This window comes from Cygnus olor, chromosome 6 (genome assembly GCF_009769625.2).
Source record: "Cygnus olor isolate bCygOlo1 chromosome 6, bCygOlo1.pri.v2, whole genome shotgun sequence".
NCBI lineage: Eukaryota > Metazoa > Chordata > Aves > Anseriformes > Anatidae > Cygnus > Cygnus olor.
This window is the reverse complement of record NC_049174.1, coordinates 6,047,528-6,075,477: the sequence shown is the minus strand read 5'-3', so window position 1 is coordinate 6,075,477 and position 27,950 is coordinate 6,047,528. Positions and strand designations below refer to the sequence as shown.

Below are 27,950 nucleotides of genomic sequence, written 5' to 3'. Positions count from 1 at the left end.
CTCATTTTTATACAATAGTAGTTTAAAATGTTTTGAAGTATAAATTGTTGCTTTAATGTCACAATACTTGAACATGAAATAGGCATAATTAGGAAAAACTTGAAATAATTGGAAAAAAATGAAAAGGGCAGACGAGTTTTGGGGAAAAACGATGATGTCAGTAACTTCCAGTAACAGCATACTTAAAGAGTTAACTATTCTCACCACAGTAGTTTGGACTGATTTAACAGTAAAATGAAGAATTTAATTGAAATGAATCTTAATTTTTTACAGTATTTATTGTGAAGTCCTTTCATTCTGAAGACCTTCCAAGTGTTTTAGGGCAATATAGGTAATTAAATCCCTTTTAGGGCTACATAGGTAATTAAATCCCAACGTGCAAGTTCAGTTTGTAAGGGAATGCTTGAAAGTTGGGGATTAAGAAAAATACTTTTTTCAGTGTTACTTTATCATGGTCTATGACAGCATTATCAACATGAAGAGCACCTATAACAGCTGTAATGATGATTTTATTGTTTATCATGAGCCAAAAAGAGGTGTCTGTGGGGGGAAATTACCCAGCCTGTGGGTATATAGAGATTGCAGCCAAGGGTTTGTGGGATTCTGTGATACATAAGGGCACAGATTTGTTTACTAACATTCCTGTTTTTTACAAATCAACAAATCACCACGAGGAAGTATACTATGATTAATAAATAAGGTGAATTTGTGTGTGTGTGACCATCCCAGGACAGGTCCCAGAAGGGAACCAAAATAAATAAGTAAATTCCTTTTCATATCACTGAGACATAAGAGGCCATAGGACACTGTCATGTAGGTAACGAAAGGCTGCTGTTAATTTGTCTTCCTTGGACAGCCAATAGATAGTGTTTCTTGTTTTTCTTTATTTCTTTTTAAATGCATTTTATTTCACGTCGACTCCCACTTTCTTGGGAGAGAAGTGGTCCCGCAGTTTCTCGTTTAGTCTTTACCTTTGGTACGTTCAGGCAGTGCCACGTGAGGTGCTCAGCTGCACGTCAGGACCGTGCCAGGCTCCCAGCCCTGAGGCTGAGGTGCCCAGGCCTGCTGCCAGGCAGGCCTCAGGCTGGCAGCCATTTTCTCTCTGAGGTGTTCAGCCGCCATTTTGTGACAGAACTTGGCTCGTCACAAACGGGTTGCCTCTGTAACTGCTCTGATAACTCAACTTCTTATCAGGTCTTTTATGGTTTAGTATTGTCTCGCCGAATCAAAACACTGTACTTGGTCATTAAGGCATATGGTCAGGCTTTATTCTGGTATAATTTTTTTGATACCTGCTTTTAAAATAATAGACACATGTGGGTGCTATATTGCAATAGCACAGAATGAAGGCTCATACTAACATTTTAACAGTCCACTGGAGCTTTTGGCCCCATATGATTGTTCTGTTCTTCACTGAGGATTTTGTCATAAAAGGCAAAAAAAGGCTTGGTGGTTTAACATGGATGCAGGAGGTCTGGATACAGCTCCTGAATCTCTTTTGAACCTTGAGCAGCAGAAGTTCAAAATAAACTAGATGTGAACACAGTTAATGGCTATCAATAATCCTGGAGTGTGCCTTGCTTCAGGTATCTGTGGAACGAAAATGAAGAGAAACGCTTTTATTTTTTGCCTTTTACATATTTTTGTTTTGTCCTAGACGTTTGGGAAAGCAAACCATTTGTGGCATACTGGTATAAAGATTAGAAGAACCACGTTTGCTATTGACTTAAGGAGCTAGTTTGGTAAATTCTTATGTGCAGTATAAAATCATAGTGCAATGATGGTGTTTTTCATGGTTAAATTGTGCTTTTCCAAAAAAAAAAAAAAAAAAAAAAAGAATATACTGTAAAGTAATTGGGAAAGAAAATAGAAAGCTCTAGAGCTATTTTTGTCCAACCAGAAGACTCATCTGAGGGCCTATTCTGTTACTTTTCACATTTTCAGCATCTATTGTGAAAAAAAAAAAAGTGATTGCATGTAAATATATACTGATAAGCATGAAGCATTTTTCCCCTCTAATCATTTTTATTTCAAAGCTTTCAAAAATGAATTACAAAGTAAGAACAAATGTGCTAAATTCATCTTAAAAAATAAGACTTAAATTATAAGCATCTGAAAAATGATCCCTTTTGAGTGATGAGCTGCAATACAGACAGCTGTCATTGGTTTTGGCTTTAAATTTATTTTTGTAGTGTTGTGGCACTACATTTATCCCAGAGAAAATACCCTCACGGTGTGGGCTGTCAGGCTGAGACTGAGGAGCAGAGACTCCATTTCAGTGACCTCTTTATTCTTTGCTCCTTCCACCTCCTGGCCGCAGCTCTCTGCGGTGGCCAGATTGCTTGCCTCAGGCCAGAGGTGCCATTTATCCAGCTCTTTGCAAATAGTCGTCATCGTTTTGTGCTCATGGCCCGTTCCTCTCTGGCAGGCTTTCCCTCACTGCAGAGCTGCTTGGCAGCAGCTGTGTCCTTGTCTGTCCCGATGCTCAGAGATGGCCAGTTACCTTTGTCACGGAGGTGATCCACACAAGTGGATTGGCTCTGGGTATCTAGACAGCCATTATATAAACAGTGCTTCTGGGGATAAAAATCACAAATTAGTTACCTTGGATTTCTGTGAAGTGTAGAGCTGAGGAAAATTCATAAATATTTCCTTCTTCCAGACAATTTCACTGTTTTCCCTTTCTCCAAATGTATATGTATGTTTTAACATTGCTGTGATGACACTGTTGGAGGCAGGAATTAAATATTTTGATGTTTTCAAAATATAAATGATTTAGTTGGGGTTGTAGAACAGCTGCTAAAATGCTTTGTATTGAGCTACACTTCCCCCCTAGGTGTATTTTTGCCAGCAGTCACAGTATCACGTGCAGGTGACACAATTTTTATATGAGTAAACTACTTTTCCAATAACATATCCAGGCCTGCAACTCCTCTGCATGTAATTCATCTGATATATATCATATAACTAAAAAAGGAACAGAGTTCTTTAATGGAAGTACTCTTTTTCCTGAGAGACCCAACCCACAGAAAAGCGTAAAACTGAAAGGCCTTGGAAGACAGAGGGATGCTTTTCAATGTTTTGTTAAATTCTGTTATAATGAAATGCTTTAATCCCTTTTGTAGGTATTCCTGTTTTACTACAAAGAAAAAGCAGATAAAATTTGAATTCTGAGTTTGAATTATCTGATGGATACTACAGAGAGTTCATTTTCTGTCAGAAAACTCAATGTGATGGAGAAGTTGCTGATAGCTCTATCTCCTAACAGAGAATCTGGATTGGACTCAACTATTGCATACATATTTTGCTTAGAGAGCTTTGGTTTGTATTTTGCCAAATCAGATTTTTCGTCTCAGGTTGTGGGTTAATTTTTTCAGTCGTTTCAAAAAGCAAATGTTCATCTATATATTGGTCATACAGAAATACTACATAATAGCAAAGGGATTGAAACAACAGATTGGTCTTGAGCCTTGTACATGATGTCCAGATAATTTAATAGGAAACAAAATTTTTGACAGAGTATTTTAAAGAGATTACAGCATCCTACCTACTACTAATCTACTGCCTCCCAAAATGTATTTAAGTTTTAATGAAACAAACTTAAATATTAATTACTAAATTATGAAGCTGTTTTTTCATAATTTTAATCAGTGTAATTTTGTTTTAAGATAGACACCATGCTAGTTTGGGATTGTTCTGTTCTGCTTGAGATAATCCCCCTATAATATCTAATTCAATGCAGTGATCAATTCAGTTGCAGATTAGTGTAGCATTCAGTAGTAAAAATAAATATCCCCAAAGTGTACATGCCCAAAGCAGTGTTTAATTCTAATACAAATTGCACTGAATGTTTTACAAATTTGCATGACTTGTTTGCAATCTCAGGGTCAACACAAGATAATGAGATCTAAACACCATGATTTAAACTTAGGTACAAATAACATAATGTCTATAAATGCTTTAAGGCTGCCTTATTTTAATATATTCATCTCTTTTATATTTTTCATCTTCAGTCCCTGATAAATGGGGATTAAAAGATATGAAAAGAGCTTTTCATAAGAGAAAGAATGCTTCATTTGTTGTATTGGGTAAAGTCTTTTGGAGGTGATCACTTTCTCACTGAAACACCGTGCTCAGCACTCTTGTGGCCCAGGCATCTGTCATTCAAACAGATGTCACCCCATCAACCTGAAAATATAACTTTTTTTTTTTTTTTTCCCCATTCTGTGTGGCCAAGTGAAGTCTTCAAATTGATGTACTTGGTGACATGTGTTTAAGTGACAGATGTTCATGTCTAATAGCCCTCAATGGGGAGGTGACCTTGTTTTCTTAGCGGGGGTTCCGCATCAAGTGCTGTAATTATATGTATGCAGAGAATATACACCTTTATGAAGCATTACATTGGTAAGGAAGCTTTTTCACTTCAAACTGCTGTGTGCATGTAATGGAAAGGCTTGGCAAAAGCTAGTGAATTTTCAGGGCTTGACTCTAACCTGTCCTAAATACAACAAGCTTAACACAATGAACTCAAATTTAAACAGTGAAGAATGAGTGGAATAAAAACAGGCCCAAGACTCAAATCATTGAGCCAGTTCCTGTGTCGTGGATGATCTAGATGTTATCATCAGTCCAGTCTGGAGGACTCAGTTGCTGAGGAACATCATTAGATACTTGTCCACAGAATAGAGGAGTCTGCTGGTCTGGAGAACTGAAATCTCCACGTCTGGGTCACTCTAAAATTTCCTGCCTGGTGCTGTCCTCACCAGGCAGATATTTGAGTACTGTTTATGCATAGCTGAGCTTTGAAAAGGTGATGGGAGCTTCTCAACAAGCTGGTTTCAGCTCTATATTAGATCTAAGATGAGTACATTAACTTGGGAAAAATGACAATGCAGTTAAGTAGACCTGTGATAAAGGCTGCCATGTCTTCACTGCTGCTAACCATCGTTGGTAGCTGTATTAGTTTCTACGCATGCATTCTGAATTTAGTATTTGTTATAATGATATTTATAGTCTCTAAAATGTTCCCTTTGGATAGATAATGTCTACCAAACTCATCCTTTCTTTGCATATTTTGCTCTTCTCCGGTGTACTCCCTTGTGCCACCTGTGTTGGAACTGTACTCTTGGGCATTCAGCTGTTTCATTTCCTCCTTAAAGATATAAAGTTATGCATTCATTTGGCTGTAAATTGGTCTAATCCAGTCTCCTATCTCCAAAGGTACGTGACAGCTGGGGAAGGGTAGATAGAGGAAGCTGTAGTGACATTAGTACAAACAAAATAATTCCCTGCTGCCATTTTTGGGGATTTCCTTGGCTGAAGATTCCTTGACTGATCTTTTTTCAATAGCCCTGATTTGATTTACTTTTTGCCTCCTCTCCAGCTCATTTTTTCCTAGCTGTTTTTTAAACCTATGTCACTTGTAGTACCCACAGTATTCTGTGACAAATTGCCCTACAACTTAATTGCATATACTCTCAAAACAGCCTCTGCGTTCTTCTAATTTCATTTCATGCTCACTAGTTTTTCGTACCAGAAGAAACTAAACAGTAGTCTCCTTTTCACCTTTTCTATATCATTTCATAGTATGTAAAATCATAAAAAAAAACAAACACACACAAAAAAACAAAAAACACTGAAGATACTTAGGATTGCTGAGATGGATATTTAATTAAAAATTCAGATACAGTTTCTCAGACATCTTGATCTTTATGTGAACTTATTGCAGGCTTTATTCCCAAGAGTCTTTTTAAAGTAGTACAAAAGACCAAACCTTTCTTTCCTGATTATATTATAGCTGAAAGCTGTAAGCTGTATTTTGGTAATGACTTTTCTTAATGGTGAATTGTTAATTTCAGCAAGGAGTTTTGCAAAAGTGACCATATACATATAGCATGTTCCTCATGTAAAACATGGATCTTTGGGTCTTAGTTTCAATAATAACATCATGTTGGAGGGAATCTTCGTGACGCTGTATGAATGACTTCAGCAAGAATTTTTATTGGCAGTGTTGTCTACAAAGAGAAGGAAACAATTTTTAATTTAAGAGGTCGGATAGCAAGTGTTTGTCTGTGCCACTGATTTCTGTATGCATTGTTTTAAACATGGAGAAGTGACCAAGTTGTGGTTTCTGGTACAACAGCACTTTTAGTATTTCCTCTTTTTTGGTTACTGTGATAACTTTTATATAAAGTATTTATAACTTAAATTTGTTTCCTTTAGTGATAGGAGTCACTAAACTAGACTTCAGAAGAGTAAGAAATCTGATGATTTTGCTTCTATAACCATTTTATGCCTTTTTTCCAATTTTTTTAATCTTTTTTTTTCTTTTTTTTTTTCTGGGTTACAAGTCTCAAAGAATTTACATGTGAACATTTTGCCTGCATATGCAGTTTAATCAAATTAGCAAGTCAGTTTTCGTAAGTAAAATGTCATCCATTTTTATATGCCTTTTAGAGGGCCTCAACTTAGTCTGGGTTGTTGTATGAATCATACAAAAGTTGAATGCAGAGTCCAGCAGTTGTATTTCTCATAGATCAATTTAATTATTCTGGCAGCTGGAATGTCTGCTTAGAAACGGAGGGAGGCAGGCAAATTATGTGCTGCCCACGCTCCTGTGCTCTTCACTGATCCTGGGAGAGAGCTGTAGGGTAGATACTTTTGCTGTGGTTTACCTAGCTATCTAGTTCTCCTTGTTAAAGCACTCTAGTTACACTGCGTATTGTTGTTGTTGTTCTATTCGTCTTCCCCCTTCCCCCCCCCCCCTCCCCTCCCCTCCCCTCCCCTTCCCTTTCCTCTTTCCTTTCTTTTTTTTTTTTTTTTTTTTTTTTACTACTATTTTGCTTTTAGTAACAGGAATGCATCTCAGAACTGTTCATTTGCTTGAGGATGTAAATTCACTTCTGCTATTGATGAATTTGCCCCACTCTGCAACAGGTAAATAAAAACCAAAACCTTACAAACAATGTGACAAGATAAAAATGAAGCCAAATATTTGTATGCTTACAAAGAACATTTATGAAATTTTGCTATATAAGATCGCTTATAGTTTTCTCAGATCTTACTTAGTGATGTCTTTATTTTATCAAAACCAAAATTATTAAAACTAATGAAATGTTGTTGACACAACAGATTTTGAAGACGCAAACATTGACTCGCTATGTTTTTTTAAGATATTTTCAGTGCAATGAAAGGATAATAAAAGTGAAGCAGCTTATATAAAATAAATTCAGTGCTTTTTTGGAAGGTGTTTTAGTCCAAATTTATTTTGATGGATTCTCATTTTTTTAGCTTGGAGTTTGCATTTGGCAAGGACAGTATCTTAATGAATTTTATCAATTATAGGAAAATTAGTCAAGTTAATGATTTGCAAGCTTTTTACTTCTGGGGATTGCAGCAAATTCTGTTCCAGGCCTAGCACTGAGCCTCCTCCGTCTCAAGTGATTCTTCTTCAGTCTGCTTGGGTATTTGGTCCATGCAAAGTCCACCTTACTTTGCTATCTTTTATTTTTAATGATGTTTCTCCCCCTACTTTTACCAACTTTTTAACATCATTACTAGGAATGTGTGTCTTGTGGTTAACAGCAATTAGTAAGCAGGCTGACATCCAGCATTATGGGCAGAGGAGAGGTTACAAGGGTTGTGTGATGCTGGAGACTGGAGGCTGTGGTGATGCCGAGCTGCTGTTTAGGGCATATGCTGGAATGCACACTCTTGTATGCCTTAACTTGCCATGACAGGACCTGATCTATGGCCTATATATGAGTTGCAACACAAACTACTTTCACAAGAGAGATTTTTTTGTTTTAATCTTTCATATCTTCATATCTTTTTTATCTTTCAACCTGCTATATTCACTTTGCACAAGTGGTAGGACCTGAGCCAATGGAGCCTTCTGTCCTGCAACTTTGTGTACAAAAATATTTGACACTTATTTTTTTTTTTCCTACAAGGTTGTTATCAGGAGCTAGAAGTTGCACACGTGTATGTGTCTTACCAATGAAAGCTAATTCAGTGTGACCCTCTGGTTTGAGTCTGTAGGCTGTCAGTTACTAGTTCAGGTATTAGATTTGCATTTTGGCAGGCTTTTGGCAGAAGTGAAGTAAACTTTGTTATCATCTGGGTGCTAGTTTTTGGACTTTTGTAAAAGTATCCCATTCTTTCCTGTGAGCATAGTAACCATCACAACGCCCCCAAACTTGATTTATAATGAAAAGGAGAAAGCCAGTCCTTGTCCTGTACAACTTCACAGAAAAAAAGAAAACCCAACTGGAGTCCTCTGTCCTTACATCTGAAAATCTCTGGCATAATTTTGCTAATCTAGTTTCTCTGTGCTTTCATACAGACAGAGTGACTGTATTTTCCCTCTGTTGCTTCTTTTCCTTTTTATAAAAGAGTCATTTTGTAATGAATTCTGCATTTCCACAACGTTTTTTAACTCTAATTTCTTACTTGCACATTCACTATTCCCTGTCACCTTATGACACAGTGCTGTCTCTAACATCCTGTTATGTTAAAAACATCTTGAGCAACTAAGGAAAGACCAGGATTATGAAGCACTGGAAAGACCGAGTATGAATAGTACATTTCGCTTTGACTCTGTTCCATATTTGTTTAACCTTGTGTTTCTAATATTTTGTATTTCACACATTTAAATCTGGAGATCCATCTAGATCCTAATTATGGAAGGTATATGCAAGCTGATTTTCATGGCAGGTGACTGTGCAGAGCTCAGAGAATATGCAAAGCTCATCTCCTGGGAATGTTAAATACCGAGTTGTAAATGCTGGTAGTAAAACAGCTCACAGAAAGAACATAAGTGTGTATCTTAGAGATGTAATTGTGTTTTTGTTGTTGTTGTTTGTAATTTTTATAAAGTATATGCTTTGGATATTGGGATATTTTAGTTTCTTGTATTCCACTTATGGAGTTCTGGTTTATTTTTGGTTATTCACTCAAAGTATAGGGTAGCAGTACAGATGTTGTAAAGTCTAATGAATTGGATTTACTTACTCAGAAATATATCAGAATATTGTAGAGTAAAGCATATAATGTGTTTGTAAGGTAAAACAAAGAGTAATGACTGGAATGATTCTGCTTGTGGGAAATGGTTGTTAATACCCCGTGATAACTACACTGCATGAATAGTTTTGATTCTTAGAACAAAAATAAACAGGGAAACATCATATATACCATTTCAAAATGACACTTCCCTAAATAATGGAATTTTGATATAGTTTACTGTCAGAGAAAGCACCTGTGGTTTCCTCTCAAAATTGTATTTGTATGTCTCTTCCACTCTCATCACTGCTACTATTTTTATTTGCACGTATAAAAGTAGACAATACAGCGTAGGGAATCCATCAGAACGGTCATATCAATTTTTTTTTTTTCCACTCCAAATATCTTTTATCTATCCAAGGACATAAAAATAGGAAAATGAAATTTTTGTTACTGTAATCTAAATAATTTTCCAAGTTTCATCTTCGCTGCTTCACAAATACATTTGGATCTAATTTGCATTGTAGCTGCAAAAGCAAAGTTTTATGTGTCAACCAGTGCTCACAGGTATACCTCGAAGAAGGGAAGGACTTCATTGCTGGCATTTAAGTATTAAACTTTCAAAATAATAATTCTCATGGATTACTTTCTAAAATGAATCTCTTTCCCATCAAATATTTGTATTTGGATTATTTTCAAATATTACTTCAAGTCTTTGGGAAGATGCCATTTGTTCACTCTGTCATTTTTCATTTCTTCCTGTTTTCTCTTAATAGAGTTTGACTTCTCTAATTTGTCTCCCTTCCCCCAGCTATTACCAGCTGTGAAAAGTAATTTTTCAGCAGCCCTGTGTGGCTTTTGGCAGACCTTTTATACAGTCAGTGTGTGTAGGGTCCTGAGGGGGTTGCTTCTACATCTGTCATGGGATTGTGCTACTCATGGCTTACATAAGTATTTATCTCTCAGGGCTTGTTTTTTGGTTGGTTTGTTTGTTTTGCTTTTGAGTACGAGGCCTTTGTTACAATTTTCTTTAGATGTGTTTGGGTCTTTAGCTTATGAAATTAAAGCAAAAGTGACTGTTTTATGACTCAACCCAACAAACCAGACTGTAAACATTTCCAAAGTTACTGGTCCCAGCTGCTGTCAGTACAACTGCTCTGGCTCCGGGGATCAAATGGTTACAAATAAGTTATTTGAAAATAATATAAAGTAATAAAGAAATTCAGGCTACACAGAACATGCACCTAATTGAGCTTTCTTGTATGTTGCCTTCAAGACAGAGAATACTGCTGAGTCCCAAAAGGGGGTATACCCTGTACCCTGTACCTCCCACCATTCCCACACACATCCCATCCCTCTGCTTGTTGTGTTCCTTAGTCAGGATGGAGCTCCTGAAGCAAGAAGCTTCAGTGAAACAAAGTTGTGTTCTTGCTGTCAATGGATATCATCCCATTTTCTGAAGCGCTTTGAAACACCTCAAGTTTTACAGCCTTTTCAACGTAACCTACAAGTGCAATGTTGGATATCATGGATTAGATATAACATTTTAAAACTATCTTCTGGTGTTTTGCCAAATGGTTTCAGAGTCTAGCACATCTCTTCCATGCAGATGGATGCCAGCAAATCTCTTAACAGAGTGATGAAGGCTGCATACAGCAGGGGACTCTGAGCTTTAAGACAGCCCTGTGCACATGTAGAGCAAACCTCTTCACTGTCATGCCCTGCACACAGGCTCAAATTATCCCACTTTGCTGTTAAATCCCATTCTGTTAAAAACCTCTATGCAGGAATGGTGAAAGTAGATTAGGATAATTATTAATCACGAGTCCTCTGTCCACTCGCTTCCTCCTTGGGAAGAAATTATCCCCTGCTTAAGTTCAAGTGTGTTAACTGCTCTGCAACATAACAAGCCATTAATCTTCAAGCTTCTGGAAGTGTCCTTATGTGCCTTCAAATTTTCATCATCTTTAGGCTGCTCACATTGCTTTGAAAAAAAAACAAAACAAAAAACTCACTAGCAGATCTTTCGTATTAAAGGTCCAGGAAAAAAAAACAAACACGTTACAGGACTGTAGTAGGTGGTTTGTGAAATAAATGTTTACCAAGGATTGATCCGTCTTAACACAGTGTGAGTGCTACTTTGAAATTTAGTGTTTGGTTCTCATAATATTACAGTTCTTTCTAAGATAATTTTACTGATGTACCACTCTTTCTTCTCTAAAATCCTTCTTCTGACCTGTTTGACCCTTGCTTGTTTTGCAGTCTGTGCATTTGCACAGAAATGTAGATTTCTCTGTTATTTAATATTTATATGGATAGTCATCTAAAATTCAGGTTGCCTACTGCAGGCTATTATGTCTAATAGCACTTAGTGTATTAGGAAAAAAATACCGTGCTCCCTTAATCATTTGGTATACATATTTAATCTGCTAGATTAGGAGACCAGATTGTGACCATGGGCTGCGTAGAGCCATCAGGCCAAACCAGCAAAGGCAGCCAGAATGCACAGAGGACTGGTGTGATACCAGTGTAAAGTGTTGTATTATTAGTGCCCTGCTCCTGGTGCTGCTCTGTGTCTCACCAGTGTGTCTGCTTTGGGCAAGATCAGAACTCAGCTTGCTCCCTTTGTTAATTTGCCATAGGGTGCTTCTGCCGGACTGTAATACCAATTTGCTCCACCAATGTGGTGTAAAATTCTCTTGGTGTACTTGCTATTTGTTATGTTAATGTTCCTACAGTTCAAGAATAAATGCGTTGTATTGCAGTATGCCTTCTTCTAGCAGCTAGTACATAAATTACACTTAAAGTTCATAATTCTGTAAACAGGCATAATTCAAGAAACTCATGGTCAATTAAATGTGTCAAGCCTATTGTTTATTTTCAGTGTGTTTTGCCAAATTTCTTTTGGTGCATCGAATTAAAGAACCCAAGCAAATTTATGCTGGGGAAGAATTTAGTCTGGTTTTAGAGTGCTCAGGCAGACGACAGAAGAGTTTCCAGGTAGGGTTGTAAGCACCGTGACGTGCTTGATGGCTGCGTGCCAGGACATAGCATGCATGTGAGGGGAAGGCAGCTTTTAGTTTGCATCTCCTGCATACGTGGGTTTGAGTATATTGGAACCTTTCTTGCTCAACATTTTGATGATTTGGTAGTTAAATAACAAATAGATCGTTTGTGATGGAGGGATTAAAGGAGTTAATGGCTATATTTGCTTTCAGAGGCATGTGTGCCTTCTATCGAAGTGAATTAGTCTCTCAGGCTTCTGAAGAGAGTATTAGACCTAACATCTTCTTAATATATTCTAAAGCTGTGTGTCTGAGAGAAGCGAATTAAAGGATTTTAAATTTCTAATTACTTCAGATGTAATTAATTTTCTCTTTTTGAAAATAAAGTTGGATAGGAAAATGTAGTTTAAAAACGCAGAGAGACTGTGAAGGGGAATAAGTTACACTGTGAGAACTGCTGCAAAGCACTGAATTAATGATTTTATTTTGTGCATGGCCATTATTCATAGCAGGACTTTACAGATACCAGGTCAGCACTTTGTGTGAGAAGCATCTTGTCTTTTACTATAGTGAGGTTGGCAGCATCCTTAGGACAAGCACCATGTGTGGAAATATACTGCAACCTTGCAGAAGATACCAGGAGAGCTTCCTCCCAGCTGCCAGCTTGCTACTGCCTGCCCACATGAGTCTGTTCAGCCCTGCTGCCTGTGCGGGGAGATGAAGCTACCCAGCAGAAATAACTCATGACACTGCAACTAAGCCAAGGAAGAATTATTCGGAGTCGCCCTTTCTGTAAGTTTATAGCTTGTGACATCTGACGGTGGTTTTGTGGCAGCCCTTGAGATTTATAAGGAGTATCTTATCTCCCCTTTATATCTGGCAATAAATTCAGAGAATTCACAGCTTCAGACTTCTGTCTGCATTGCTGGCACCAAATGTCAGTTTTACTGAGTTTCCCGAAGATGTGTTTTACTCACAAATCAGTGATGAACCCACTGAACAATTACCTCTGCTTTCACCAATTAAAGGCATGCTAAAACTAAGGAATGTAAGTTTTGTAAAAAGAGATTCTGTGTTGCCTTTAGATACGCCCAAAGCATGGTCAATATTATCTTCTGCACAGCAGCTCGGTGCTGAGTAAGGGCTTGAAAATGTTAGATACTGCACTCTGATGCTGTAGTAGTAATTGAAGGCCTAACTGCAGGAATGTCTTCTGCATTTCAGTGCTTCATTTTTAGGAAAAGGAAGGGTGAAAGAAACATAATTTACAGGGATCAGCCATTCCTTTGACAAATTTTAGAGCAATAACTTGACATAAAACCCAAGTCTACTTACGAAGTTTTTAGCTTTGGTGCATTAAAGAACACGCTCAAATTAAGCCATGGGCTGTAAAGGCTAATTGCTTACTCTCCTATTTTTGTGCCAAGAGAATTAACTGTACTCAATTAGACTGGAAGTGGAGGTCAACAGAATCAGATTTGCAGCACAGCCTTCCCTATCATCCAGAAATACAAAAGCCTCTTTATTTCCACTGCTCTGGGTTTGCAGGCAAATCCATGCTGATCACGGAAGAGATTTTCTGACAAAACTAGGTCCTTTTTATCAGCATTGTCTTATGCTGTTAGCCTCATCTGTTGGGGAAGATCATTGCTTTCAAGTGTAAGGCAAATAAACCTGAAGCATCGACAGTACTTTCCAGGCCAGACATACTGGAGGTAACATCAGAGCTCTGCATGTCAGGCTCAGGTGTGTTGTTTGAGCCTGTGAGGCTTCTGCTGAAGGATGCTCATGAAAAAGCACTTCCAACCCTGCTCAGGCACAGCAGTGAGGCAGAAATGCAATCAGTCATTTTTCGATGAGTTCCTTCTCGGTATTTTGCTTAGTTCTTGGAACTGAGATCTAAGATGTTAATTGAATTCTTCCTCTCCATTTTTGTTTTCTCTTTAGTGATCTTTCTCAGATAAAAATCTTTCTCCTTGATCTTACCATCTGTATGTATATCCTCCAAAAGGTATATTTAGAGAATGAGCTGCTGATACCAATGAGCATGTAAGAAACATGAATGCATTTACTTCTCGATCGTTTGCTTTTGTTAAATTTCCAGAGATAGCAAAGTGCATCTTAACTCCAGGGTAATTTCCTTGCAAAGTTTTGATCACGGTCATCAACTATAAAGTAACTTGAGTTTCCCAGTGAAAGAAATCTAATCGTTATTTTTAATATGGACAAAATAAGTTATTTCCCCGTAGCTTTGTTTGCAAAAGTAATTCTACATAGCTCTGAGAGTCATTTCTGTGGAAGCTTTCCAGAAAGCTTTCCATACGAAAAAGGGTGTATGTGTGGTGTGTTTGTGTGTGTGGGAGGGTGATCCTAAGAGTGAGGCTTTGCGAAATTGTGAATAATGGAAAAATAATGGAACGTGTTGGGGAAACTTAATGATAGCTTGCAGCCAGCTTTCACTGTTAGCTATTTTGCTGTTTTGCAGCTGGCTGATGTGTTTATGTGGCATTCACCTAGAGTCATACATACAAAGACTAAATATCAGGAATAACAGGATTTTTCTTGCTCGAGACTTTCTTTGGAGAAATAATTTGTCCCAAAGGAAGTGTTCAGCTATACAGAAATGGAGATTTCTGACTGGAATTCTGTACTATGACTTTTTCTCCCCAGTGCATTCAGCTCTCGTTTCTTGCCAATGACTTTTCTCCTTTCAAATGATCTTGTTCTTATTTGAGTTTATGCTGCTGTCCTCAGCTACTGAAAACAAGTTACTCAGAAACTACAAGTCACTGGAATAAAGTGAGGTTAATCTCTGGTGTTTTTCTATAGCTCAGTGTAAGTGACAGTGTTTATAATCTGCTTCCAGAAAAATAGAGCTAAAGCTGTAAAGGAGTGAGGATAGAAGTATAAAATACAAAACTAATAAATGTTGCATAAGGCTTTTTTCTTTGCAATGTTACATCTGTGTTCTCAATTCACTATGGCGAATAGCAAAAGGGAAAACATCCATTTAACAACCTTCTCTTGCCACCACAAATCTGCATTTGAAAGCATTTCTTTGTGCTGGATGAGGTGGTAAAATAATTGTCAGAGAGTTTAAGTCAATAGAGTCCTTGGTGTAAATAATGATTCCTCAGCAACCTGAGAGTTTTGCTAGCAGGCTGGGGACCTGGCCAAGAGATCCTGGTACTTCCACTCATAAAGTAGTAACTTACTTGTTTTGGAATAGGGAATGACATCCTTCAAGTGAAGGACCTGGAACCTGGTTTAATTAGTCTAGAACTGGTTCGCTCTACAAATCATCTATTTTTCAGTGTGTTTACGAGATACGCGAGTAATTTGGCTTCCTCTCACAGATGGGGATGAGGCACAGAAACGAAACCCCATGGAAAAGCTGGACACCATCCTGAACAGCTCCCCAGACACTAATGTTCACGTGTCCTCTCATCCGTTACTAGTCATCTGACCTGGTCCTGTACCCTCTGATCCCATAACTTGACAGAGGTGGGTTCCTCAGGTCAGCATCCCCAAAAGCCAGAGGAGTGTAGTATGTGGAGGTATTAAATGTCTTGAAACTTGTGTAGTTTTTGGTAGCCATTTATAGTTTAAATAGCTTAATTAAAAACACTGTAATATTTATTAAATACTCAGTCCATGATGGACTAATTGAGATGAAATTAAAAAGAAGAATTAGAAACATTGCTTGTGTTTAAAACAAAAACAAACAAAAAGGTAAAATTACTTTGTCCTTTGCAATTCAGTAATGGAAATGAAATCCAATGAAACTGCAACCCCATTTAGGGGCTATAATGTAATTTGCCATGATACCCGATTGTTTGGAGGGTCAGGCGTTATGATCATATAGTGAAATGAAGGTGAACTGTGTAATGTGGCTGGGAAGTGGAGCATGGAGGATCATGGTAGGGATCTTTCTTCTGGGAATCTAGAAAGCGGATGAATTCTGTAAGGGACTAAAGAAATGTAAGTAAAACTCTGGGGTGATACAGAAAAGCTTTAAGCACTCAAGGCTATTATTTCTCAGGGAACCATTCCAACTGATCTGCGGCAGCCAAGGAGAAACTGCTAACTGTGCACTTTACCTTGGAAACTCGACAGTAAGCCAATTGCTAATTGCCTGAAATACCCAGACTGAAATGAGACTTGATAGAGGATGGCTCCGAGAGTTGGTGTACGTCACATCCTGACGATTTTAGATATGACTGAGATGAAGATGTTGATGTTCCATGCTGATGTCAAACTTCCACATAACTTAATCATACTGTATGATGAGCCCATGGCAATGAGGTGGAATGGGCATATTTGAAAGATAGGGAGCCCAGTCAATTTTTATTTATTTTTGCATTGCTTGTTTTAAAAACTGGGACAATCCTGGATTCTGGTAGACTTCACGTAAAGCATCAGATGTCACAATCTACCCATCAAAGGGTTTTGAATAGTCAACCACTCCATAAATACACTTTCTGAACAGTATGAAGTTCATAGTACAGTGTAGAAGGAGTTAGAGTGTTGCCAATACACATTGGAAAAAATAGCTCTGTATTCAGAATATTTTTAGTAGTTTCAATTTCTTTCGGAAGGACACTCTGAATATGGCTGAATATATGAATTAATTGTACTGGCAGCCTTCTGATTAATTATTAGTGTGAAGTGGAAAGTTTACCACTGGTACTATTTTGCGTAATATTGTATTGTATTAGTAACATTATTAACATTCTGAGAGTTGCTCAAAGACCTAGATGCAAAGTTTTTATGCTCTTTAGAAAAAGGGCAATTAATTTCTTTGTGCTCAATGAAGTAAGGACATCTGCAAATTATAGTTCTGGTATATAATTGCATGTTTTGAGTAGAGCACTGAATGCTAGTAGAAATATAAACTATGTGTAGCAATAAACACATCATCCAAGTCCTGCAAAATAAGTAGACATTAGTTATTGCTATTTTAGTTACATGTAATTGAACTATTTATTCTGTTTAAGTTTTTCTGATCTCTTTTTGTAGCTTGAAGAGAAAATTAGGAAGGGAAAAAGATAAACCTTGTAGTGACTGAGGGAATGATTGAGACCTTGCTAATCTTCTCATATATGGTTTACAGAAGTTGGGCAAGTATTATCAAAATCGCTAGTAATATTTTAAAATTAAGGCATATCCAAATTCTTTACACTTAGTATTTACCTCCTTTCTCATTTTGAAGGCTAAACACTTTGTAATGTGGTAGGTAATTTTGACTGAAAAGGCTAGAGGAAATCTTTCCTTGCCGAGAATTTCATCTCTGCAAAGATGAGTTGATCTCAACAAGACTTCTTGTGGGCTCAGTTGTATACGGATAAGTCTTGGGATGGCATCCTGTGAGTCAAATCTATCTTCCTCCAGTGAGGTCATTGCCACAAACACCAAAACTGACAGTGAAACGGGTCAGACAGATGGGTGTCTTGCTCTCTGGAATCATGCCAATATTTTATTATATATATTTATTAATGTATTATGTGAAATTTGCAAAGGAAGCATTGGTTGAGAGCAAAAATGTGTGTATTGTTTATTGATATTCAATTGAATGCACTAAAAGGCCCTATGAGAATAAAGCAGTATTTTTCTCTTTTCCATCTTACATGGAACAGCATTCAGCATTAGTCTTTCTGCATGGAAATGCCAGGCATGATTTTGGTTTGCATGACTGACCTCCTATCTCCCAGAAACAGTTACCACCAAAATGTTTCTTGTTCATCTGTGTCCTTCAAAAGAAAAATTAAAGTATTATTGCAGCACCTGTTGTAGCTTTTAGGGGTTACAGTGTTTTGTAATCTTGGGTATTCTGTCACAGTTTAGAACAGTTTTTGATAGAAATTTAAAATAGGTAATGATATTGATAGATTTATATCACTCCATAATGTTAAAATACCCATGGAAAATGATGAAGGAGGAAATAATTAATTGTACAACACTTTAAAGATGAAAGTATGATGAAAACTCTTTAGATTTTATTGCACTGGACATGTTTAAAAGTGCTTCTGTGGTATTGCCTACATATACATAGCACACTTAGGGATGCTTCATGTTTCTTGCCAGCAGAACTGTGAGAATATGGGAGGGTGTCTTCATGTGTAAGGATTCAGCAGTATTAAAAAGCAAGCCTATTTTTGAATTTGGCAATTCTGAACTCAAAACACAAGTCTTTCCTTGAATTATTTATAATATGGAACTGCTAGACAGTGTGTTTTAGAAGTAAGTGATGAGGCTGAACAAAAATGAATGTGGTAGCTCCTTGTCTGCACATCTGCATTTCTAAAGATCAGGCAGAATTTGACAACAGACTAAAGATTGTTTCATTCTTTGAGGATTCCTTCTCTTTATCTGTATTGTATTTCTGGAACTGGTATCCATGGCAATTTGCAAGGGTGACTTGGGAGCTAGGCTTTAAAACATCTATGAGTTCCTCCTCTAACATATCTTGCAATGTGACTTTGTGAGTTCATTTATAGAGGTAAGCTATTGTAAGCAGCGTATTTAAAATCCATTTTTTTCCCGTAGTGCACACAGAATGTCCATTTTTAGTACAGTGGAAAATCCCTATGGATTTGGTTCAGTTTCTGTAAAAACCCTGAAATCCAGATACTGCTGGGTACACCTGAATGGCTTTTATAGCTTAGAATAAAACGCGAATGGGTTTTAGGTGAGCTGTAATGGCTAAGGATGGTGATTTATACTTCAGCGATCTTTATCAAGTCATCTTTCAGTAACTGAAATTTTGATAAATCTCCTATTTACTAAAAATACTATTTAAAGTTCTGAGCATCTTCAAAGCCATGTACACTAAATCTTTTGGGGGAGAGATGAGGAATGACCCAGGGCAAATACTTTGTAATGCTATTTTAATTTTAGAAACCTTTGGAGCTATAGAGCTATCAGTATGATCCAAAGCCAAGGACTGAGATTTAGTAAGCCGTTATTTCCCCAACACCATCTTCTATTAAAACAAAATTTATCTGTCTTTTGCTTGGAGCTTTTAGAAGCTTCTATGCTGTTCTAGCACATTTCTGAGTCCTTTAGCCCAGTTCAACAAGGTTTTGGTTTGATCAATAGGTCTGTGTTGCCATGAAGTTACATTTGTTCTCTATTGGAGTTTTCACTGGGTACAGGAAATGTAAGGTGCACGCCTCTCTCTTACTATTGTTATTCTGTCAGTCATGGACTTACTATTTAATCTCCTGTTCTTCAACTCCTAGCTCCCTTAGGAGCTGATCTTAAGACTTAGCAGTCTGAGAGAAATAAATAAATAAAATTCTTGACTGAGCTTGTTAACTTGATTATTTGACATAAAACCTACTTAAATATAAAGCAAATTGGGATTTCTACCTTGGTTATTACATTTGGTAATTTTAATGTACATTAAATGCTTTAAAGTCAATTTAATGTTATTTTAAGCTCTTAGCGGAGTTGTATTACAGTCTAAACTTGATCAACAACCTTAATACTGAAATCCATAGACACAGTGGAAGGAAGCATAATTCAGGAATGCAGTAGATCGTAGTACTTTGGCTTTTGTAATCCTTCAAAATTGTTAGAATTGTTGGATTTTGCGCCAAATGGGTTGTTTACCTTAGGGTATTTTTATATATTGTGAAATAAATTTACAAAACTTACAAAAACTTACAATCGCAAGCCCAAAAACCTCGTTCAGTTTTAATGCTTGCATCAAATCTAGGAAGACGAGGCTTTGCCTCCTAACCAAAAATGCAATACTCTCGCTTTTCTCTCACCTCTTCTTGTATGAATATTTTTGTCTCCTCTGGTTTTATATTCAGTCATCCGTTACATCCAAACATTGTAGACTGTAAATCAGAAGTGAGTTTTTTCATTACGGAAAGTAATGGGCACAATTTTGATTTCAATTACCCGGCTGCTAAAAATAGACTAATTCCTTTTGCAGTTTACATCTATGAAACTGAGCTTAAAAAGTGGTTCTTTTGGAGTAGCTGATCAGTACTGGAAGTTGGTGAAGAACTTAAGTTGGCCAGGACCTCCCGAGATCCTCCCTCAATCTGCTGGAGTTGCTGTACCTATTGCAGTCCAAGTTGCTGCTCACCACTGTTGCTTCAGGGCCTTGCCGATGGCTTTGCAGTCAGCTTGGTGACCACCAGGAGCTCCAGGTCTTTCTCTGCAGAGCTGCTGTCCAGTCACAATCGGTATTTTGCTTTGAAATATTCAAATGAATATTTTTACATATTATAGAAAATGATTAAGTTTAGAACATAGACATGTAGGTACTGCTTACATAAACATCTTTCCTCTTGTCATAAGAATTTCCCCATTGACTTGAGTAAGACCATAGGTTAAAAGGCGTCCAGTGGTCTATCCTCGCTGTACTCAACAGAAAGCAGGAGCAGTAAGGTGAAGTGGTGGAGAAGAAAGGTTGAGTCAAGTTTTAGGAAGTAAGAATGCAGTTATCCATGCTAGACCTTAAATGTGGCCCTAAAGCATTTTGTACTGAATGTCTGTGGAGTAAGCAGAGATCTCAGAGTTCTCCTTTGGAGTTGGCTGACATAAATAGATTTAGGTTCAGATTCCCCATGCAGCTAATGGGCAAAAATGCTTTAGGAATTGCCCAATTTGAAGAAGCTAAGAGAATAAGCAAACATGCAAAGAGGACTGGCTTTGTGGAGGTGATTCTTGTTGCAGTTGGAAGATGTGCCAAAGTGATCTAAGTGCAGACTAGATGATATTTAGCATAAATCAATAACATTTTAAACAATTAAATTATTCAAGGGGCATTGCTTTTATAGGTTGGCAAATGCCAGTTTTTGGAAACATTGTTTTTCGCTAAAGTTGATCTATTGAACTGTAAAATATTATGTAGATGTAATTGATTAATTTAAAGATTTAGTTTGCTGTATTTTGGTGTCTATTTTGTTAGTTAAGTTTCAAATTTATTTTTGAAGTACTGTGCTGTGAAAGTAATTTCACTTTGGTGGATATATTGTTCATTGATTTCTGAAAACAAAGCTTTTTTCTTTATTGGATTTTCTTTTTTAATTTTTTTTTTTAAATGATGTTATTTACAGTATATTCCATATTACAAAGCACTTAAAACTTTAAAAATTACCTTGCTTTCTCTGAAGTTCTTTTTAATACAAATGGAAATTAAAATCTTAATCATAAAAAGAATTTAACTAGCACCCTGCGTGATAAATTAATTACAAAGTTATGAAAAGGTACAAGGAAAATGTAGAAAATGCATTTCTTGGCTATTTAAAAAATAATTTTGACACACTGTCATGTTTCAATGGCATACATGCCAGTAGCAGCACCTCCTGTTGCTCTCACGAATCTTTTCACCCTTAGGCTCAGTTTGCTACATTTCTGTGCCATTATATCCCTATTGCAGTAAGTCTGCATGAGGGCTCCCAGGTGGAGTGGCCAAGACCTTTTGCTTTGGGAGCATGGTGAGGCTCTGCCAGAGCTCCGTGACCTTCTTTCTTTTCTGGCTTAAGAGTCCTGGTTCAGTCATCTCTGCAGTGTCACAGAATATAACCATAGCAGGCACCTGCTGGCTTGGCAACAATAAAATCCTCAGTTTATCCAAGACCCTCCCTCTCTTTAAGTCTTGCTTTACTAATAGGACTCCTAGAGAGATGTCCTGGAGCACATGGGACTCCTGAGCCTACCTGGTGTCCCAGGGATAGGACTTCTTAGATTGTTTCCTTGGGATCAGTAGAAGCCTGAGTAGAAAGTTTAGGAAATGCAGCTCCTCTGTGGCACAAATTCTCCTTACTCCCCACTAGCTAGGGATTATCTATTGTGCATTCAATTTTGCTCTGAGTTCAGGTGGATGCTTTATTCATATTAACCTGTAATTTGAGTAAAATGATTCCTGATGCTATACAAATGTGAAATTTTATTTAGGACTAATTAAAACACTAATTAAAAGATGATGATTACTCTGAGAAAGTGTGTATTTGTCACTTATGGACTCAACAGAATCATAAGTCCCTGTTTTTACCACTTAGTGTTAATATTTCTCTAAAGGCAATTTAGACATCTGTGCATTGTGAAGCCATTCAAAACTGCTCTACTAGACTGACTTATTAAAAACATGTTATCTAACTCAACAGCTCATTGCTCCAAGCAAACCAGCTGGTATAGCACAGAGCTATGAAAAAACAATGGAAGATAAATTCAGAGGGCAGAGTTGGTTGTCTTACAAGAGATCTTTGGCAGGTAGGAAATAATATCTTTTTATTTTCTGTTTAGTAGAATAATAACAGTTCTGTTGCAATTGCTTATCTGCTGCTTCAGTAAGTTGATGTGGAAGATCTCTTGAATCAGCAAGAACTAGAAAGCTTACAAGGCTCTTGGAAACTATTTGTCAGTTTGGGTTTTAATATGTTCAGCCTGTGCCTTCACCAGCTCATGCAGATGTGTTGAAAGATGCAGAACAACCATGGCTCTGTTTTTAAGATCTGTTATGGCTACTCTGGAATTTCTCGGCCTGGTGTTAATGTAATAAACGGGGTGTTGCCTGTGACGGAAGTTGTGCGTGGCCAGTACATTGGGATAGAAAGCCTAATATTTGCAGAATTAATCAGATCTTAACAGGAATGTGTGTCCAAAACTAGGGGATAGTGTAGGCCCTGAAGACTACAAAGGAGCGTGTACATACTGGAAAAGATGGAATAGTTATTTGGATTATGTTGACTGCTTTGAGGTTATTGGAAGATGCATTAAGAATGAATTTTTAGGTGTCTCCACATCACCTAAACAATGTCATTTTGACATTTAAAGGTCATAGTGCTGTAATCTTTTCAAAGTCATTCAGGTTCTGGTAGTGTACATATTCTATACTACTGAACTAGGACACTGAAGCTACAATGTTTTCCAAAGGCACTTTGGATGGCCTAAGGAAAAATCTCTGTGGACCAAAACTGTATGAAGCAGGACTCTATGAAGGACAGTAGGACTGTATGAAGTAGGCCTCTATGGAAAACAGCAGTGGCTGCAATATAATCTATAACTTCCATCTTAACTCTCTTATAAACCAATGTACATACTTGTGAATGTGGCACGGTGAACAATTCAGAGGTTTTCTTAAGAGAAATACATCCACATAACTCACAGAGCCCTATATGTGATGCCAGCATAATAGTAGTAGATTGGCTATCTTGAGCAATAACAGAATCATACGTGCATTCACAGCATATGTTTTCAGTAAACGAAATCTATTTTTTCACTGAGCCTTTTGGGAAGTGTAGCTGTGACTAGAGGGCTCTCTCCTATGTGCTTCAAGTTTCCAGAAATTTCAAGATACCCACTTTTAATTTTTATTTTTTCTGATAAATAACTAATTTGTCCTGCTTCTGTTGTATTTGGAAATGTTTCTCTTGAAACTTTTGGTATGGTTAGCAATAAGTGTCTAGTTCTTTTTCCCTAGATTTATTGGCTAAGAAGGCAAATATTTGTCAAAGCTACTGATTGTCTGAATGAACCTTTAAAAAGGAAAGCATTAGTCTTTGCAACACGTGTTTGCATCTGAACGTGTGTACAATATCTCTGATTAATGGGAGAAGTTTGAAGTAGATTTTCACGATATTCTTTGTGGAAAGAATCTTAGTAGCTGCGTATGTGTAGTACATCCCAGCTTCATTTTATGGGGAAGGACTAGATCAGCAGTGTTAAATGGCAGCTGGTTTTATTTGGTAATCCTTTACTATTTACTCTTGGGTTTTGTGAGTTACAACACTTGAACAGGAAGAAAAAACTACTGTCATGCAAAATCGAAGTTAAAACCTTATATTTGTACGTTGTTCACTGAAATATTGATTATCCTGGAATCCTGCCAGTGTCCCTCTGACCCATACCTCTGCCCCACTACTGAGGAAAGGAATGTGCAGAATTAAAAGGATATTTTTATTTTTAATCATTACAAATGTCAATCAGTGCTTTAGAGGGCCTTCTCATAGCTGGTGTTTTTCTAGAAGAAGAAGAAAAAAATGTTACTCTTTGGAGCTGTTCAGCATGGTGGCTGTTGATCGGAAATAGGCTAGATTAAAATACCCTTTCTATCCTGGAACCGGTACAGACATCTGTGTTTGTACATATCCATATTCCTTCAAATTGATTCTGTCTGTCTCTAAAAATACTTTCACATACTGTATTTGTCTTGCAGAAATGAAATTTTCTCTAATGTCCAACATAATGAAAAATTGGATTAAATATCTTAGGACAGATTTGTCTTTCAGATGTTTCGCCATCATTTTCCATTATAATGACTAGTAACATCAGGCAGAGATGTTACCTTCATCATTTGTCTCTTTTTTTCCTTCCTTTCTGCCTCCATTTCTGTCACAGAATGATAAACATATCCATGCTCATTATCAGAGATTTGAAATGAACAAGTAAGTCTGAATTTCAAGTAGAGCTCTTTCAGGGCAAGGTAGATGAGCTTTATTAACTGGTCTGTTCCATTTGGCTGCGATTTTGTTTTGATTAACTTAAAGTCATAAAGGAAGAGGGCCAAATTGGCTTCCACGTTTCCTGAATGTCTGCTAGGAACATAGTCATTAAAATGTGATAATTATAGTGTAAAGGAGCATATTTTACACTTTCTATAGGAACTGCCTTGAAAGAATAGACTCTACTCATCTTTTTGTATTTCTGCCTTGTCTGTTCACAGATATGGTCTGCGAAACAAACAAAATAAACACGTAGTAGCTGGTTTGATAAGTGCCACTTACAACCTAGATGCATCCAATAATTATTTGAAGAAAAAAATGTCGGTATTAGGAATAAAACTAACCACTGCCTACCTATTCTGGGGCAAGCGTAGTTCAAAGTTGACATCAGAAATTGGCCCAGGGCTTCAAGGCTCTACAGCATTAAAATTCCCTTTGTAAATCAAGTCCGAGCTCCACTCTGGCATTTTCCCACGGCTAGTTTAGCATCTTAAAGATCCAGTACTGAGGCAATAATAAAGGTGTACTGTGGCTTTCACTGACAGCTAATTACTGTGTTTCTGCTCCCAGTGGGTCTTTGAATGTTTGGGAATGTAAGCTACCTTTTTACACTTCCCTGCAGTCTTACACTTTGAGAAATGCTGCTGTCTACAGATGTTAGCCTTTGGACATATTAGGTTTTCACTTGATGCTTTTAAACTAAGGAACTCAAGATTTGATGCTGGTAATTTAGAAATCAGTAGGGTGATAAAGATGACTGTGTAGCTGACTGTTATTGATGTTGATAAAATGTAGACACCATTTCCCTTGGAACTTCCCAGTTTTGCAAAACCTTCCTAAAGCTACCTGATAGACAACATTTGTGATTTGAACTGGGAGAAGCCAAGGTGTTAAGGATTCTCCTCATTTTATATTGAACTGATACTTTTTCTAGGGCCAATTTTATTTATTTTTTATGTATTTTGCTTGAAGTGTTAGTGGTTCTTTTAATGTCATTTATCATTCTTGTATCCCAGTGCATAATGGAGACTGTAACTCTCTCCCTGCCTCTTTTCCACCTTCCGGAATAACCCTGTCCTTCCCTTGAGATTTTGAGAAGAGCATCAGGAAAACTTAATGGATGTAATTTATTTTGAATATCTGGTAGCATAGGTTTGCCTGTCCAGCTATCCATGTATACAGAGATGTATAGTTTCCATAAATCTGTGGGTGTTTATGCGATGTGACACCCTATGGGCATGAATATGCCTATGTATGTCTGTGCATCTACACACGTGCATCCCTATTTTTGCAATTAAACTAAATATACAGTAATGATTCATTTTACAAAACGTCCTTCCAGAAAAATGAAGTTCCACTGAATGATTTATAATTTGCTAGGAGATGGGGAGGCTCAGACGTTTCTAGCTACAAAAAGTTGATGAGTGATTAATGATCATCGTTTGTGGACCCCTCTATTTTTGGACTCTTTGAAATTATCTCAGTAAAAAGGAAATGAACAGTATTTCTAGAAGCTTATGTCTGTAAAAAAAAAAAAAGCATTCTATAAAGTTTCATAAAGTAGATTATTATGCTTTTAGAACATGATTTCTTCCATTTTTATTTCATCCCTTAACTTTGAGAAGCCTTTCTTCAGCCTCAGCAGTTGGTAACATTTAATTTTGTGTCATTTTATGTCTTTAGAGATGTGTTGACATTTCTGGTTTTCAGAATCACATTTTTACATTCTGTCATCAGCCTGAGTGTTATAAAATTCTGCATTAACCTTTCTAACACACTTAGGTGTTATACAGAAGATACTTTTTACAGAATAATGTGTTATTCATTAACTAGGTAGTAGATATTCTGTGAAAGAATTGTCTGAACACCAAAGCTCAGTGAAGATAATCACACATATATGCATGAATAGTTTCTGGGCACGGCACATAATTATTATTCACATTATTCACATAATAGTGAACCTGGAATTTCCTTCAGGAAAAAGTCACATCTCCAAATATGCACTTGAGCTGTGCAGGCAGTGTCCACGCATCTTGGTTTCCCACAGTTTTTAATAGTCTCTGGGTTGGTTTGAAAGAGCCCGCCAACATTTAAAGGACTCTGTGGGGAAGAAAAGAAAAACGTCCACATGCAAAATTGCTCACCAGGCCTTTAAGCACCGTGGATGGTTCTGATGTGTGAGTGAGGGATGTTCTGCTTCAGCGTGAGAGAAATGATGAACTTAACTGAGGGCAAAAATGTGTCCCGATGTGTCAGTAGTTGTGTGTTGAATCTGAAAAGCACAGAATATTAATTTGTCATATAACTTCATGTACTTCTATAGCTATTTAAAGGTTAGTACCAGAAATTGTCAAAGTATATTCAATCTTAGCATAATCCAAACATATTACATGTTCTAAGTACAGATTTTAATGTGAGGAATAGCTACAGTTCATGCGGACATGCCCCAAACTGATGAATGTTACTGAGAGTATTCGTACCCACACACAGTTTTAAATGTTGAAGTGTTTAAATGTTGAAATTCTGGGTCAGGTCCCACAAGCAGTACATGTGCATCAGTGTGGGGCTGCCTTTGAGTTTCAGATGCTCTCAGCAGGGTTTATTAGCTTGGGCACTGAGTCACGGTGACCCAGCTCCACTGCTTTGCCTTTCAGAGCAGCCTTAGATGGCTGCAGGTCAGAACTGCTTGCGCTGCTCTCTGCGGTGTAAAAATTGCTGCTGGAAATCGAAACAAGGCTTACCTTGGCAGTGCGTCACTCTTTAGATAGGGTCTTCCAAAGTCTCTGCATTTTTAACCTGTGGCAGCCAGGTTAGAATTCTAACTTTGCTCTCTGTCAGTGATCAGGGACTGAAGAAGTGTCTTTTTCACGCGTTTCCAATCATAACTGTACAGTTAATAATTCATAAAATCCAACCACTCCATGGGCATTTACCTCACCAGACAGCTGATGTTCTAATACGTCCAGAGAACAAAGATCCAGCAATCAACTTTTATTCCTATAATTGTGTAAAAAAAACACACTTAGAGAGAGACAAGGAGGAAAGAGAGCGGTAGAGTCACAGTGTTTGTTCTGCTAAAAATGTAAAGCAAATTAGCAGGATTTATTCTAAATTGAATGCATGGGGTTTTATTTTACATTATACGATTCCAGGTAGCAGAATTATGGTTGGCTTATGACCTAAGATGGCACACCAAAATATTATGTGGGCAGAGTTTGCTTGAGAATGTGGTTTTCTTAGGATTTTTCTTCCTACCACCGTATTGCTGTGCTCTGTACAACTGACAGGCGAGCAAGGAGTATTTAGGCATGGGGTGTTTGCCTGTGATAAGTAAATTGCATTGTTCTTGTGCCAATTAGTCTGGAAGTCGTCATGCTGTCCACAAATTTCATAGTGATTGTGATTATTTTGTTAAGCCATGTTTGTCTAGATTTTAATTTTTTTTTTGACAGAACAGGAAATTCTGACTGCATCAACATGG

At 37.3% G+C, this 27,950-nt stretch overlaps 1 protein-coding gene and 1 long non-coding RNA gene across 3 annotated transcripts in view; both read left to right on the top strand.

The window, feature by feature from the left end:
- Positions 1 to 27,950, top strand: part of ZNF804A (zinc finger protein 804A) — a 147,557-nt gene that overhangs the window by 34,667 nt on the left and 84,940 nt on the right. The gene's annotated exons all lie outside the window — the stretch shown is intronic.
- On the top strand, positions 230 to 22,233 carry LOC121072225. Its single transcript, XR_005821083.1, has 3 exons — positions 230 to 1,194; positions 19,951 to 20,206; positions 22,133 to 22,233. It is a non-coding gene; the product is annotated as an uncharacterized LOC121072225 (long non-coding RNA).